The sequence below is a fragment of the Choloepus didactylus genome (genome assembly GCF_015220235.1).
Source record: "Choloepus didactylus isolate mChoDid1 chromosome 11 unlocalized genomic scaffold, mChoDid1.pri SUPER_11_unloc3, whole genome shotgun sequence".
NCBI classification, from domain to species: Eukaryota; Metazoa; Chordata; class Mammalia; order Pilosa; family Megalonychidae; genus Choloepus; species Choloepus didactylus.
In genome coordinates, this window is record NW_023637580.1 from 2,996,474 (window position 1) to 3,014,869 (window position 18,396).

Consider the following 18,396-nt stretch of genomic DNA (forward strand, 5'->3'; position numbering starts at 1 on the left):
GAGAAACAAGGTATCCTCCAAGAATTCACTTAAGTCCCATACATTTAACATGAAAGTAACAGTTGAAGATGAGAAACTTCAAGGCAAGATCAATGATGAGGACAAGCAGAAGATTCTTGACAAATGCAATGAAATCATCAATTGACTAGATAAGAATCAGACTGCAGAAAAGGAAGAATTTGAGCATCAGCAGAAGGAACTGGAGAAAGTCTGCAACCCCATCATTACTGAGCTGTACCAGAGTGCAGGAGGCATGCCAGGAGGGAGGCCAGGTGGAATGCCTGGGGGCTTCCCTGGTGGTGGAGCTCCTCCTTCTGGTGGTGCCTCTTCTGGACCCACTATTGAAGAGGCTGAGTAAATCAATCAGCATACTTAGCATTGTTCCATGGTAAAAAAAAATTGAAGGATCAAAATTTGTAGCACATTCTGTGGCAGTTCAGCTGCTAGTCAAAATTCCTGGGCATTCTTAATACTTGACTATGAAATATGTGCACAGGAACAGGACATAACATTGCACTTTATATTAGCACTGTGTGGTAAGTGGAAAATGCAATGTCTTAAATAAAGCTACTTAAAATTGGAAAAAAAAAGACATTGTCAGATACTTTTCTGAAGAAGAAATACAAATGGCTCAAAAACATATGAAAAATGCTCAGCTTCACTGGCTATTAGGGAAATGCTAATCAAAACCAAAATGAGATGTCATCTCACACCTACTGGAATGGTGATTATCCAAAAAACAGAAAATTACAAGTGCTGGAGAGGATATGGATAAAGAGGCACTCTTATACACTGTTGGAGGGAACGTAGATTAGCACAGCCTCTCTGGAAGGCAGTGTGTTGTTCCTTCGGGAAGCTATGTGTAGATTTGCCATATGATCCAGCTATTCCATTAGAAGTTATATAATATACTCAGAGGGACTGATGAAAGTTAAGACATGAACAGACATCTGTAAACTGATGTTTAGAGCAGCATTATTCATGATTGTCAAGAGATGGAAACAGCCCAAATGCCCATCAATGGATGAGTGGATGAACAAACTGTGGCATATACAAATGATGGCATATTATGTAGCTGTAAGACAGAACAAAGTCATGGAACATATAAGGTGGATGAACCTTCAGGATGTTACGTTGAATGAAGTTAGCCAGAAACAAAAGGACAAATGCTGTATGGCCTCACTAATATGAACTAACATTAATGAGCAAATTTGAGAGTTTAAAGCTGAGAACATAGGTTGTCAGGAGATAGAAAGAGGGTAGAGATAGGACATTTGATGCTGAAGGAGTATAGAATGTTCATCAGGATTGATTGTATATATCCAGAAATAGATGGCATAATACAGTGTGATGGTAGCACAATATTGTAAGTATACTGATCAAGGATGTCTGTGAGTAAAGCTGAAAGTGGAGGGCTAAGGGCATGTATAACACCAGAAGTAAAGATAGATGATAAAAGACAGACTGTATAACTTAGTGAAAACAATAGTGGTCATGATTGTGAATAAATGTATAAATATAAAAATGTCTTCACATATGGGAGAACAAATGAATGTCTACCATGCAAAGTGTTGAAAAAGGGATGGTATTGGGTAAAAATATAATAAAAGCAAATTGAAGTCTATGGTCAACAGTGACATTGTAATATGCTTCCATTAAACGTAACAAAGGCAGTATACCAAAGCTAAATGTGTATAGGAGGGGACTATAAGGGAGGGATATGGGATTCTTTGTAGTGGTGGTGGTGTCTTATCTTATTATTATATTGTACCATTTGTATTTTGTTATTTTTAGTATCTTTTTATTATTCTTTAAAATTTTTTCACAGTAATGAATATATTCAAGTGCTGATTCTGATGATAAATGCACAACTATATGTTGATACCATGAACAATTGATTTCACACTGTGGATGAAGGTATGGTATGTGAATATATCTCTATAAAATTGTAGGAAAAATATGAATAGGGTAAAAGTGCTGGAGAAAACATGGAGAGAGGGATGTACCTATTTACTGTTGGGGGGAGTAGCAGAAGGGTGAGCCCATCTGGAGGACAGGATGGTGGTTCCATAAAAAGCTAAGTATGTGGGTGTCATAAGGTCCTGCAACCTCATTATGGGTATATACTTGGAAGATCTGAGAACAGGGACATGAATGGACATTTGCACACTAGTGTTTATGGAGTCAGTATTCATGATTTGCAATGGGTACATGGACTGATGAACAGAATGGAATGATGAGCAACTACAAGGAGTGAAGCTGTGAGACATGCAATGAGGTGAATGGATCCTGTAGGCAGCATTTTGAGCAAAGTACTCCAGAAACAAAAAGACAAACATTATACTGCCTCACCAACATGGAGTAACTACAATGTGTAAACTCAAAATTGAGTCTTAGAACACAGCCTAACAGGGAAATAATTATTGTAATGGTCCCTGGATTGTAAACTCTTACAGCAGTCAATTCTGTTCCTGAATTGTAATGGCTATCTCCAAACTCTGAGATGCTGATCCCTTACTGTATAACCTGCTCAGTCTCTGGAATTTTGGGTATCTGTGTGACACCTGAAACTCAGAGCTAGAGCTCAGCAGATATGAATGTCAGTATTAGAACCTACAGCAGCCATTATAAAAGATGAAAAAGAGTCCAGACTTCAATTAGAGATATGAATGAAGCAGATCTGGTAGGGACTAAGGCAAAGCAAGCCAAAGGGTAAATGACAATACTGACTGTGTTTTAAAACTCCAACTTCCATGTGAGACCAAGGAAGAGATGTTTATTTGGTGCAGGACATAAATCTTCTATAGCACACTAAAAAAATTTAACTTGTGTGGTCAATTTATTCAAACACCATAATTACATGGAAGTTTGAATAGGAAGTGAAATCTGGTAGGTTTGTACAGGTTAGTGTGAAACAGTGATACATCCCAAAGTAACTGGGGCAGAGAATAAAAACATATATGTGCCCCCCACCAAGGAGCTGGGGGAAAATGAGGAAGTGTTGGGACATCTCCACCTGGGTTATTGCTGGTGTTCTCATAGACATTGAGGACTGAGAATTTGGTGTACCAAATCCTTGATCTTTGGCCTTGCCCTTATGAAGCTTATTGTTGCAAAGCCTACTTAAAATTGTGCCTAAGTTTCTCCCCCAGAGTACTTCTTTCTTTGTTGCTCAGATGTGGCTTTCTCTCTCTAGCTAAGCCAACTCAGCAGGTGAACTCATTGCACTTCCCCCTATGTGGGACCTGACTCCCAGGGGTGAAAATATCCCTGGCAATGCAGGATAGACTCCTGGGGATGAGCCTGGACCTAGCATCATGGGATTGAGAAAATCTTCTTCACCAAGAGGGGGAAGCAAAATGAAACAAAATAAAGTTTCAGTGGTGGAGAGATTTCAAATGGAGTCAAGAGGTCACTCTGGAGGGTATTTTTATGCACTATGTAGATATCCTCTAGAGTTTAGTGTATTGGAACAGCTAGAAGGAAATATCTCTTGAGCTGCAACCCAGTAGCCTTGATTCTTGACAATTGTATAACTATGTAGCTTACATGGGGTGACGGTGTGATTGTGAAAACCTTGTGACTCACATTCCCTTTATCCAATGTATGGATGGATGAATAGAAAAATGGGGATTAAAACTAAATGAAAAATAGGTGGGGATGGGGAATGGAAAGATTTGGTGTTCTTTTTAATTTTATTTTTTATTACTATTTTTATTCTTTCTGGTGTAAGGAAAATGTTCAAGCATTGATTGTGGTGATGAATGCACACAACTATATGATGGCACTGTGAACAGTGGATTGTACATCATGGATGATTGCATTGTATGTGAATATATTTCAGTAAAACAGTAAAAGAAGATTTTTAAAAATTAGAGTTTAAAATATTTACACATAAACAGGACACTGAGAGAGTTCATGAACAAGAGCCCTCTCTGCAAGAAATACTAAAGGGAGTGCTACACAGATAGGAAAATACAGGAGATGGAGTCTTGGTGAACAGTGTACAGATGAAGATTAGCAGCAAGTGTAACTAATACAGTAAAAAGAGAGAAAAAATAAGATGTGACTGATAAAATTCAAAAGGCAAATGGTTAAAGTACTGCCTTTACAATAATAACATCAAATGTTAATAGATTAAGCAACCCATAAAAAGACATAGACTGGCAGGAGGGTTAAAAATACCGGATCCATCTGTATGCTGTCTGCAAGAGACTCAACTAAGACCCAAGGACAAAAACAAATTGAGTGTGAAAGGTTGGGTGGGAGATCCAAGACGGCAGATTAGGAGAGAAAGAGCAAAATTCTCCTCCATGAAAAACACTAGATAAAGACAGAAGTGCTCCAGAATAGCTGTTCCAGTGTTCCTCTGGCTGGGCAAGTTCTTATACATCCACAGTGACTGTGCACTTGAAGAAACCCACAGACTACATTCAGAAGCATGTGCATTTGAGATTGCTGGGGAAATGGCAGCCAAGCTGCACACAGCAGGGAGAAACCTAGGTACTGTGATTGGAGGTGGTTAGTTTGAAACCCAGAAAGCAGAAGCCTGGGGGCTGGCAGTGGGAGCTGCAGTGGAGCATGGCAGGGAGTGCCCTTTCATGCCCCAGCACCCACCTCAGTATCTTGTGGTGTTATAGCCCCTTCACCACACCCACAGCTATTTTTACAGCCTCCAAGGCAGGAATGGGACACTGCAGCAGGCAGAGGACCAAGGAAGTGGGAAGTATCCATGATCCATACAGCCATCTTTTCAGCAGGCTTGGAGAGCCCCCTTTGCAGCACCATGGCCACAAGCTTTCATAGGGAATCCACTCACCTGTGACAGCACACAATCCTCTTCAGCAGAAGACCAAAGAGTGCACAGCCCAGAGGCAGGGGTGCCACACAGAAGTGCCAAGAACCCTATACCAATCACAGGGACTTGTGGGCCCAGAGCAGAAAGGGACTCAGGGAATCTGAGCTGAACAGTTTGATACATGCTACAGCCCCAATATATTCCACCCACAGCCTCAGGAACAACTGGGAGTACTGGGTCTTACAGCTGTCTTCCCTGCCAAGTTGCATAGGGCATGCCACCCACAGGGCTTATGGTCCCAATGCACACAGAAAATTCATGCACTGATTGGACCTCCACAAGGTTTGGACCCCCACTAGCTGCATAGATGAATTTGGGGAGAATTGGCTTGAGGGTAAGAGGTGGCTCAGGCACACCATCTACTGGTAGGTCAGGGAAAGTTCACTCTACCAAGCTGTAGCTCTGTCAAATTATAGATAATTGTTTAAATAAGCCTGCATATCCTAAAAGAATCCTATTAAGATAGGCAAATGCCAAGAGGCAAAAAAACAACAGAAGATTTTAAAGCATATGAAGAAACCAGAAGATAGCAATAATCCAGTCACCCAAACCAAAAACAAGAGGAGACACAGAACTTGGAGCAATTAATCAAAGCAGTAATCATAAACAAAAATATCATGGCTCAGGATATAAAGGACATCAAGAAGACCCTAGAAGGGCATAAAGAAGAATTTGCAAGAGTAAATAAAAAATAGAGGAGCTTATGGAAATACAAGAAACTGTTGATCAAATTAAAAAGATTCTGGAAACCCATAGCAGAAGGTTAGATGAAGTAGAGGAAATAATAAGTGAACTTGAAGAAAAAGCTTTGTAGAGTGAAAGAAGAAAAAGAAGGAATGCAGAAAAAAATTGAGAATTTGAAATGGCTCTCAGAGATATGATGGACAACATGAAGTGCAACAAATATAAGAATCATAGGTGTCCCAGAAGGGGAAGAGAAGGGTAAAGCTCTAGGAAGAGTATTCAAAAACATTGTTGGGGAAAACTTCCCAACCCTTCTAAATGACATAAATAAGCAAATCATAGATGCCCAACAAACTCCAAATAGAATGAATCAAAATAAACCCACTCTGAGATATATTCTGATCAGACTGTCAAACACTGAAGAGAAGGAGCAAGTTCTGAAAGCAGCAAGAGAGAAGCAATTCACTACATACAAAGGCAACAACGTAAGAGTAAGTACTGACTACTCAGCAGCCACCGTGAAGGTGAGAAGACAGTGGTATGACATACCTAAATTCTAAAAGAGAATAATTGCCAACCAAGAATTCTTTATCCAGCAGAGCTCTCCTTCAAATTTTAGGGAGAGGTTAAAATCTTCACAGACAAACAAATGCTGAGAGAATTTACTAACAAGAGACCTCACCTGCAATAAATACTAAAGGCAACCCTACCAGCAGAGAAAAAAAGAAAGGGGAGAGAGTTCTGGTGAAGGGCTCAGAACTAAAGAGATTTAGTAAGGGTAAAGTTTAAAGGAAATAAAGAGAGTAGGGGGAAAACTGTATCTGACAAATAAAAACCAAAGGTATGGTGGCTGATTCAAGAACTGCCTTCACAGTAATAACATTGAATATGAATGGATTAATCTCCCAATTAAAAGCTATAGATTGGCAAATGGACTAAAAAACTATGAATCATCAATATATTGCTTAAAAGAGACTCATCTTAGATCCAGAGACTCAAAGAAATTGAAAGTGATAGGATGGAAAAATATATTCCATACCACCTACAGCAAAAAGAAAGCAGGAGTATCACTATTAACCTCAGACAAAATAGACTTTAAATGAAAGGATGTCATAAGAGACAAAGAAGGTCACTATATACTAATGAAAGGGATAATTCAACAACAAGAAATAACAATCATAAATGCCCATGAATTCAATCAAGGCACAACAAAGTACATTAGGCAAACATTGGCAAAACTGAAGGAAGCAATAGATGTTTCCCCAGTATTTGTGGGAGACTTCAATACATCATCTCTCCTATAGATAGATCAGCCAGATATTGGAGCAATAAGGAAACTGAAAACCTAAACAATGCAATAAATGAATTATTAGACTTAACAGACATATGTGGAGCATTACATCCCAAATCACTGGAATACACATTCTTCTCTAGAGCTCATGGAACTTTCTCCAGAATTGATCATATGCTTGGCCATGAAACAAGCCTCAATAATTTACAAAGATTGAAGTTATTCAAAGCACATTCTCTGATCACAATGGAATAAAATTAGAAGTCAATATCAAAGATTTAGAACATTCAGAAATATCTGGAGGTTAAACAACACACTCCTAAATAATCAGTAGATAAAAGAAGAAACAGCAAGGGAAATTGCTGAATATCTAGAGATGAACAAAAACAAAAGCACAACATATCAAAACTTGTGGAATGCAGCAAAGGAGATATTGAGGGGGAAGTTTGCAGCTCTAACTGCATACATTAAAAAGGAAGAAAGAGCCGAAATCAAAAAACTAATGGAAAAACTGAAGAAGCTAGAAAATGAACAGCAAACTAATACTAACCAAGTAGAAAAAAAGAAATAACAAGGATTAAAGAGAAATAAGTAACATGCTGAACAGCAAAAAACAATAGAATAAATAACACCAAAATTTGGTTCTTTGAGAAGATCAAAAAGATTGACAAGCCCTTAATTAGACTGACAAAATCAAAAAGAGAGAAGACCCAAATAAACAAAACAATAAATGAGAGAGGTGATATTATTGTGGGTCCCAAAGAAATTAAAAAATTTGTAAATGGATACTAGAAACAACTGTTTGCCAATGAACTAGATAATTTAGAGGAAATGGACAATTTCCTGGAAACACACGAGCAGCCTAGATTGACCAGAGAATAAATAGAAGACCTCAACAAACCAATCACAATTAAAGAGACCCAATCAGTCATCAAAAAGCTTCCAACAAATAAATGCCCAGGGCCAGATGGCTTCACAGTGGAATTCTACCAAACTTTCCAAAAAGAACTGATACCAATCTTACTTAAACTCTTTGAAAAAATTGAAGAAAATGGAACACTACCAAACTCATTTTATGAAGCTAACCTCACTGTAATACCAAAACCACATAAAGATATTACCAGAAATGAAATCTCCAGGCCAATCTCCCTCATGAATATAAAGGCAAAAATTCTCAACAAAATACTTGCAAATCAAATCCAGAGACACTTAAAAAATCATACACCATGACCAAATGGGGTTAATTCCAAGCATGCAAGTATGGTTCAACATAAGAAAATCAATGTAATGCAACACATTAACAAATCGAAAGGGAAAAATCAAATGATCATCTCAATAGATGTTGAAAAAGCATTTGACAAAACCCAGCATCCTGATAAAAACACTTCAATAGGTATGAATTGAAGGAAACTTCCTCAATATGATAAAAGGCATATATGAAAAACCCACAGCCAGCATAGTACTGAATGGCAAGAGACTGAAAGCCTTTCCTCTAAGATCAGGAATTAGATAAGGATGCCCACTGTCACCACTGTTATTCAACATTGTGCTGGAAGTGCTAGCCAGGGCAATCCAGCAAGACAAAGAAATAAAAGGCATCCAGATTAAAAAGGAGGAAGTAAAGCTGTTATTATTTGCAGATGATGTGTTCTTATATTTGGAAAACCCTGAGAAAACAATGACACAGCAACTTGAGATAAAAAACAAATTCAGCAAAGTAGCAGGATACAAGATTGATGCACATAAGTCAGTAATGTTCCTATGCAGTAGAAATGACCCAACTGAAGAGACACTGAGGAAAAAGATTCTTTTCTCAATAGCAACTAAAAAAAAATCAACTACCTAGGAATAAACTTAACCAAGGATGTAAAAGACCTATGCATAGAAAATTGCATAACTTTACTAAAAGAAATAGAATGAGACCTAAAATGATGGGAAAATATTCCGTGTTCATGAATAGGAAGGCTAAATATCATTAAGATGTCAATACTACACAAACTCATTTACAGATTCAATGTGATTCCAATCAAAATTCCAACAACCTTCTTTGCAAACTTGGAAAAACTTGTAATCAAATTTATTTAGAAGGGGAAGATGCCTTGAATTGCTAAAAACTTTCTAAAAAAGAAAAAGGAAGTGGAAGGACTTACACTTCCTGACTTTGAAGATTACTGTAAAGCCATGACAGTCAAAACAGCATGGTATTGGCACAAAGATAGACATATTGATCAATGGAATCAAACTGAGAATTCAGAAGTAGAGCCACAGATCTATGGTCAACTGATTTTTTATAAAGCCCCCATATCCACCGAAGTGTGACCTAAGAGTCTCTTCAACAAATGGTTTTGGGAGAACCGTAAAGCCATATCTCAAGAAGTGAAAGAGGACCCCCACCTCATACCCCACACAAAAATTAACTCAAAGTGGATCAAAGGCCTCAATATAAGAGACAGTACCATAAAACTCCTAGAAGATAATGTGGGGAACATCTTCAAGACCTTGTATTAGGAGGTCACTTCTAAGACCTTAAAGCCAAAGGATGAGCAATGAAAGAAAAAATAGATAAATGGGATCTCCTCAAAATAAAAAGCTTCTGTACCACAAAGGAATTTGTCAAAAAAGTGAAGAGGCAGCCAACTCAATGGGAAGAAATATTTGGAAACCATTTATCTGACAAAAGACTCGTATGTTGCATATATAAAGAAATCCTAAAACTCAGTGACAATAGAAACAGCCCAATTATATAATGGGCAAATACTATGAAAAGATACTTCACTGAAGAGGAAATACAAATGGCTAAAACACACATGAAAAAATGTTCATCTTCACTAGCTATTAGGGAGATATGAATTAAGACAACAGTGAGATATCATCTCACACCAATTAGAATGGCTGCTATTAAATAAACAGGAAACTACAAATGCTGAAGGGGACGTAAAGAAATTAGAACTCTTATTCATTTTTGGTGGACTGTATAAAGGTACAGCCACTCTGGAAGATAGCCTGGTGGTTCCTTAGAAAACTAGATGTCGAGTTACCCTTTGATCCATCAATTTCACTTCTTGGTATATACCCAGAAGATCTGAAAGCAGTGACAGGAACAGATATTTTCACACCAATGTTCAAAGCAGCATTATTCACAATTGCCAAGAGATGGAAACAATCCAAATGTCCTTCAAATGTGGTATACACAGATGATGGAATACTACAAGGCGGTAAGAAGGAAGATGGTCATGAAACATATGACAACATGGATGAACCTTGAAGATATAATGATGAGTGAAATAAGCCTGACACAAAAATAGAGATATTGTATGCTACCACTAATGTGAACTGGGTGAAAAATGAAACATAAGTATTTTACATTGTAGAAGGTAGGGGACCTAGAGATAGACAGCAACTAGTGAAGGAGGAATGATAATTTAATAAAAACAGATAAGGTATTGAGGGTAATCTCAATGTTGTGGGAATGCTCAGGAATGATTCTGGTTTGCAAATTTTCTTGGGCATGGTAGGAACATGTTAGAAGCAATGTAGTTATTTTAGGTTATTTGTTTTTCTTATTCCTTTGTTTTGTTAGGGTCTGTTAATTTTTGGGGGGTGTGGTAGTGACAGGTTGGAAGCAATGCAATCATTTTAGGGTAATTGTTTTCCTTATTCCTCTGTTTCGTTTTGTTTGACTTTTTTTAAATTTTTTGATAAAGTAAAAAAAAAGCTATTGCATTTAAAAAATAATTAGCTTCCCTCTATCATGGACTTGCCCTTTTGAAGCTTGTTACTGCAAAGGAGAAGCTAAACTTGCTTATAATTGTGCCTAAGAGTCTCCCCCTGAGTGCCTCTTTGTTGCTCAGATGTGGCCCCCTCTCTCTCTCTCTAGCTAAGCCAGCTCAGCAGTTGAACTCACTTCCTTCCTGCCTGTGTGGGATCTGACACCCAGGGGTGTAAATCTCCCTGGCAATGTGGGATATGACTCCCAGGGATGAATATGGACCTGGCTTTGTGGGATGGAGAATATCTTGACCAAAAGGGGGATGTGAAATGAAGCAAAATAAAGTTTCAGTGCATGAACTGGGCCCCCACAATCCACCCCCACATAGCAGACTTCATTGACCATTGGACAGACATTGTATCCATAGACAACGGAACACTAGAAGTTCCCTCCAAAGGAGAAAACAAATTCACAAAGAGATGGCACCATGGCCAAGAAGGGGAATTAAACCATTTAGACAAGGGGTCTACTGATAATTGCTGAATTCTGGTATGCCAGAAGGGTATTCCACACAGTCCAGTTTGCAAGTGTCACAGTCCAAGGAAGGCCTGTATTGCCTGAAGATGGCAAATCTGTGCAAACTAACATTGGGTTAGATTATGGGTATGAGTTACTGATGCTCACTGTAGGAAGGTGATTGCCAGGCAAAAAGAAAAGACATTTATGGGGAGCAATAAGGGATAATTACATGCTGGAGAGCTATTGGTTGATAACAAGTTACCAGACAGGCTCATTGTCATGCATAAGTCTTCTGTGGGAATAGGAGACCCCAGCTTATTACAATATTTTGAGTAACTCTTATTCCCCAGGGACTTAGCATTCCTAACCAGTGCAGCTGCATAGGCCAGCACCAAAGGCAATTGACCTAATTTTCCCCGTTTTTCATGGTCTGAGGCACAGGCAACAACAAATTCTTCCTGTTTCCCCGCTTAGGCCCCCTAACTTGGATTCTCAATGCTTGCATTCATCCCACCATTAGCATTTCAATAGAAGCTGGGACTGCAGCTCTTTGTGTGGCACTTAGGCAGGTTAGGGCCTGATAAAACCTTTTTGCTGTAGAGATTTTGTAGTCCAAAGCCCATGCTTGGGTCATTTGTTCAGTGAAAGGGGCCCCCTGATCACTGCCTATTTGTGTGCATGTGCCGTACAGAGCACACACCCTTTCCAAACAGCTGATGGTGACCTGCTGGTTTGCCTTCTCCACTAGGAAAGCTAAAAAAAGTCCTATAGCCGTGTCCATGGCCATAAAAGCATGCCTTGAGAATGGAAAGGGACCAATGTAGTCCTTGTGTCCCATCTGGTGTGGTAGCCTACGTGGTTGATGCAGGGAGCACAAAGGGTACTCTAGTGATGTCCACTAGCTGCAGGCAACAGTTACCTTTTGTCACTGGCAGGCATCCCAGATGTTTCTCCACCATTCTTGTCATTTCAACAGCTACCTTAGGGACAGCAACTTTAGCTGTTGAATCCTCTATATAGGACACTGGTCCAAAAATCTCATGCATTTCTTCATTCAGAGGGTTGATATTGAAAATACTGCACTGTAGAAGGTAGGCTGTCCACCTGGCCAGTGTTCTCAGCTGTGTACTGCTACAGTGTGGCTTAGAAGCTGTGTCAGTAATCCACCCCTGAATAGGGATGGCCATTTTTAAGGTGATGGGGCATCTTTGCATCAGTCCCTACACTTGCAATAAGGCATTATATACAGGAAAAAATTGCCTTTTCAGGAGGATTTTTTCTCAGTTTGCCCCTTTCCACAAATGTGACCTGTTGGAAAGAATGCTGTAATAAATGCTCACACAATTCCACAGGAGGAGAAAAGAATTTATTTACAATCTTGTAAGAGCGGGCACACCACCAAAGAAAAGTGGCGGGTGTGCTGAATGAAAGAACCTAGCAATAGTTATACCTAATACGCATGCCCCTACCCTGTTTCCCCATTGGCTGGGTACTCCAGAGGTTACAGCCTATCTGAGAGCTAACTCACCCGCCTTTGAGATTTTGAATTGTACAACTATCAGAGAGAGTTAACTAGTTTAAATCTCTTGCTGAGAGTTCCCACCTTTGATTATACCCCACATCCCTTTACATTCCAGTAACCCTGGTTATTTTCCCATATAGGGAGCTGGCACTGATTGTAGGCTTAAGTCATGGCTCTCTCTCTCCTTCCCTTTACCACAGAGCCAGTTTAAGCCAGTTCTGCTGCTGAGTCTCCATTTTCCCTATTCCATGTTGTTTTTATGTGAAAGCTAAACTTAACCCTTTCTTACACATTAAAAGCCAAGGAACATTCCTTTAGAATATTGCCTCTGCCATGGACCCCACCCAAAGACAATATTAGTTCTGGCTACATCCAATTCACAGTGCATGCCTGGATCTGTGCCCCTCAGTGCTTGTGCCTGTGTTATTGCCCTTTTTGCCTTTTTAAATGCAGCGTATTGGGAGGTGTTCCATTCCCAGAGATAGCCTTTTCTAATCCAGATATACAAGGGTTATAACAGTTGGGCTAAGTGAGGAACAAAGGTCTCCAATATCCCAGCAACCCCCAAAGAAGCCATTTGGCATTTGCAGTGCAGAGAAACAGTGCACCTTAAAGAGAGTTACTGATTAGTGAAATAGAGTTACACTAGCAGTACTTTTCCACTTAGCCAAGTCCTTTGCCAGGAGACAATGGCAGATGTCCAGGCTATGTAAATAGCCTTGGAGAAGTACAGAAAAAGTCCATTGTTGGTCTCCCTGGGAGAAAGCAAATGCAAGCTGGCTTGATTTTCCTAGGGAGATACAAAAAAAAAAAAAAAAAAAAAAAGCCTTAGCAAGATCCAAAATAAAATGATGTTGAACAAATATGGCTTATTACACAGCATTTTTTCTATGTCTACCATTTTTAATTTCCAGGTCTGGAAAAAAAAAAAACTTCACCTTCCCCACCTTTCTGCAACCAGCCCTTCCCCCATAGCTGCCTTAGTGCCTAGGCCTTGGTGGCAGGGGTAAATGAGACAGAAAGAAAGGCTTGTCTAGTTGAACTTGAATTTAAAAGTTTAAATCAGGGCAGCGGGATTTGGGGAGTTTCTACACCTTACTTTTAATTATTTCCAATTACTAGATGTATTTTACTTAAAGGTGTGATCCGGACAATTGGGAAAGGTCTTTGCCTTTTCTAGAGGCAGCCCTCCGGCAGCCTTCTGCTGCTTAGGGAAATTCCAGTGGTGGTTTCCTTTTAATGTCCAGATTTGTTTACAGTAATTACAGAACTAAAGCTTTGAACTCTGCAGCAAAGACAGCAAAGATGGCTTTTTTTTCCTTTTTTTTCTTTGGGACTCCAGGAGTAATATATATTTACATATATATGTATTACATATATATATTATATATGTTACATATATTATATATTACATATATATTACATACATAATATATATTACAATATATATGTAAATATATATTGCTTATTTATTTTTAAGCAACTCCAATAGAGCTCTTTAAGAATTTTTGTTAAAATATGGAGGTATAAGAATATACATTCAACAGGCAGACAAGACAAACAGAAAGTTAGTCACAAGAAACAGAAACACAGAAATACTTTTGAGTGGGGCAAATACAGGATTGAATATACATCATTTCATCCTATTTCTACCCTGTTTCAGAACAATTCTAATTATAATGCAGTCTTCTTTCCATGAAGTCCTTTCTCTCCTGATTTCAAATCTTATTGAGGCCAGATTGTGTTACAGAAATAAACTTTTTCTCATAGGCTCATAACTAAAATTTTTACTTTTTTTTTTTTTAAATAAAACCCAAAGGTTCCCACTCTTCCTCCCCTTCCTCACCTAAGAAGGAGTTTATGGGGTCCAATGCTTTGGGGTCCCATCCAGGAGTAGCTACAATTCTCTGGACTTGAGGCTGAGGCAATTTATGGCCTTTGGCTTGGGCATATCTACATGCCAGAGTCTCTAGCTAATCGTCCACTCAGAGCGGTGATCAGTCAGAGTCCTTCATTTCAGCCTGGGCAAGGCGCATCTCTCTCTCTAATTTTATTTTCTCTTCTAAATTCTATGCAGTAGCTTTCACCCCTTGTTCTGCCTCAGCAGCCATCCTCAAGGCTCCTGGCTGCTATTTGGCAGTCTCTTTTCTTCTCACTCAAATCTAATTGTCCTACTGTCTGTTGCAAAACAACTGGCAACCCCGCTGGAGTTTTCAGGGCATCCCCACGCACTTGTGGAATTACCATCCAGGAGGACAGCCACCCCTCCCCATGTGGATGATATGGGACAATTTGAGATCTCCCCCCTCAGATTCTCCCGTCCTAAAATTCATGCCTACTATGGCCAGCAGCCCCTCGGTCCCCCTGGCTGCACTCACCAATCGCTACAACCCAGCTTAGACTTAGGACTGAAGAACAATCCCAGGTGTGAAGTTAGACATGCATTTAATAGGACTTATTTATGCGACATGATTTGTTCCATGGTGGTGGGGGGGGAAAGATGGAAGTTTGTGCTCCACTTGTGTAGGTTTTTTTTTAAAATTTTATTTTGAAATAAATTCAAAGTTATAGGAACAGTTGCAAAAACAATACAAACCCCATACACAGAACTCCAGCATACCCTAACCCCCCTCCCCCGATACCCCGATCCACCGATTTTAACCTGCTGTCACACCACTATTTCTCTTTCCCCCCCTCCCTCCCTATCATCCATCTATTGCTCCGTCTTCTGAACATATGAAAGCAAGCTGCACACATCCTTGAACAAACACTATAATTCACATATACAATTCCCATGAACAAGAACATTCTTTTATGCAATCCCATTAAGCACAGCTAAGAAGTTCAAGAAATTCAACATTGATATAAATCTTACATTCTATAGTTCCTTTTTTTTTTTCTTCTTATGTCTCAGCTGTGTCCCTTTGAGCCTCCTGTCCTCCATCCTCAGATCCCATCCAGGATCATCCTTGGCATTCAATTGTCATCTATTTAGACTTTTTTTTTTCAATTGTGGGAACATATATACAGCCTAAATCTTCCTATTACACCCCCTCCCTAGCCTTCCATTAGTGGGATTAATCACATTTAGAATGTTGTAATGCTATCACCTTCCCACCATCCATTACTAGAAATTTCCCTTCACCTCAAACAGCAACCCTACCCTCATTTCTTAATTCCCCAGTGCCCCCTCCCCCACTTCTCGTAACCCATACTCTACTTTTCGTCTCTATGGTCATATTCTCTGATAATTTCTTTGTGTTTACTGTGGGGCTTAAAATTAACCTCTTAAATCCATAACAATCTTCCTTTTCTTTGATACCAACTTAACTTCAATAGGACACATAAACTATGTTCCTATACTCCTCCATTCCCCCACCTTTATATAGTTCTTGTAAAAATTACATATTTTACTTCGAGTCCGAAACCACTGATTTGTCATTAGAGTTTGTGTATTTTATATGATGTAGGAAGTAAATAGTGGAATTACAAATAAAAAATTATTGACTTCTATTTGTATTCCATTGTGGTCAGAGAATGTGCTCAATATATTCAAATATATTGAATATATTCAATTGTGTTTTTTTTTTTAATTTATTGAGGCTTGTTTTATGTCCCAGCATATGGTCAATTCTGGAGAAAGATCTGTGATGACTAGAGAAAAATATGTGTCCTGGTGATTTGGGATGTAAGGTTCTATATATGTCTGTTAAAATTCTCTATATCTCTTTCTCCTTTCTTTATTTCTCTGTCAGTAGGGCTCCCTTTAGTATCTGAAGTAGGGCAGGTCTTTTACTGGCAAAATCTCTCAGCATTTGTTTGTGAAAAATTTAAGCTCTCCCTCAAATCTGAAGGAGAGTTTTGCTGGATAAAGTATTCTTGGTTGGAAATTTTTCTTTCTCAGAATTTTAAATATGTCATGCCGCTGCCTTCTCGCCTCCATGGTGGCCGCTGAGTAGTCACTACTCAGTCTTATGTTGTTTCCTTTGTATGTGGTGAATTGCTTTTCTCTTGCTGCTTTCAGAACTTGCTCTTTCTCTTTAGTATATGACAGTCTGATCCGAATATGTCTTGGAGTGGGTTTTTTGGATTTATTCTACTTGGAATTTGCTGGGCATTTATGCTTTCTGTATTTATATTGTGTAGAAGGTTTGGTAAGTTTTCCCCAACAAACAATTTCTTTGAATACTCTTTCTAGACCTTTGCCCTTGTCTTCCCCTTCTGGGACACCAGTGAGTCTTAAATTTGGACGTTTTATTTTATCTATCATATCCCTGAGATCCATTTTGATTTTTTCTATTTTCTTCTCCATTCTTTCTTTTGTACTTTCATTTTCTGTTCTGTGGTCCTCTAGGACACTGAGTCGTTCAACTTCCTCTAATCTTGTATTATAAGTATCCAGAGTCTTTTTAATTTGGCCAACAGTTTCTATTATTTCCATAAGATCTTCTATTTTTTTATTTACTCTTGCAATTTCTTCCTTATGCTCTTCTAGGGTCTTCTTCATGTCCTTTATATCCTGTCCCATGTTCTTCTTCATGTCCTTTATATCCTGTGCCATGCTCTCATTCTTTGATTGTAGTCCTTTGATTAATTGTGCCAAGTACTGTGTCTCTTCTGATATTTTGATTTGGGTGTTTAAGATTGGGTTCTCCATATTGTCTGGTTTTATCATATGCTTTAAGATTTTCTGTTGTTTTTGGCCTCTTGGCATTTGTTTTGCTTGATAGGGTTCTCTCAAGTTGTAAAAAATACCAGTCTAATTTTTCAGAACTACAACTTGGTGGCGTACACTTTCCCTAACTAACCAGCAGATGGTGTCTGCGAGTCACCTATTCCCCTCAAGTCAATTCTCCTCAACTTTGTCTTTGCGGTGTGTGGGGAAATGATTCTTGTGGGGTTTAATTGGTGAACTCAGTTTGGGTGTGTTTTTGGTACTGTCCGCCGTGAATGTGTGGTGTGTGTCTGGGTGGTTAGGGAGGCAGAGCAGCTTTTAATATTCAAACCTCCCAGGTGTTCCCAGAGATTCAAGGCTGTTGCAAGAGTCTAAGCCTTCATTTCAGTTTTGCCCCAGATTTTCTCTGCCACTGACCCACAAGTCGCCGGCATTGACATAGCATCCCTGGGTTTTCCGAGTGGGCCTCTTTCTCAGCTGTGATCTTCCAGGACCTCTGCTGAGGGAAGGCTGTGCTATGTCACAAGTGCACGCCGTCCCTCATGGGAAGCCCCGGGCCACCGGGCCGTGCAGAGGCGCTCCCAGCCTGATGCAAAGATGGCTGAATGGGGCATCTCAACCCCCCCCCCCCCACTTTTTGCACAGCTCCGCCTTCCCAGCTCTGGGACAACTAGCTGTGTATGCATCCAAGGCCACTGTCCACGGCCGATATTGTGGTGTGTGCACAATACTGTGGGATACACTCCCTGTCACACTGGGTTTCCTGGTGTGGCTCTGGGCTGTGGGTATGGCCCCAGGCAGGAGTATCTCCAGCCCACCAGGAAGCCTGCTGTAACCAGCATGGTTTCTTTCTCCTTTTGGCTCTCCCCTCTGGCCCCCTGGCCCTGAGGGAATCAGCAGTGGGGCATCCTCCACGCCAGACACTGAAAGGTTGGCACAGCCTGCTCCTGCCATGCTTCACTGCGCAGTTCTTGCAGTCATTAACTGCAGCTGTTCCTGGGGTGTTTTTTTTTTTTAAAGAACTAGTCCATCTCCAAACACCAATCCCGGGTTTCCCCACACCACAGTGTGGCCGCGGGGCTTTCAGCCGGCTTACTCACTTGTTTCAGAATGCAGACTCCTGGTTTCACCAAGTGCA

General features: G+C 39.7%; 2 pseudogenes; both read left to right on the forward strand.

The window, feature by feature from the left end:
* The window catches only part of LOC119524641, a 1,089-nt pseudogene extending 731 nt beyond the window's left edge, over window positions 1–358 (forward strand).
* Window positions 1–18,396, forward strand: part of LOC119524642 — a 53,957-nt pseudogene that overhangs the window by 9,506 nt on the left and 26,055 nt on the right.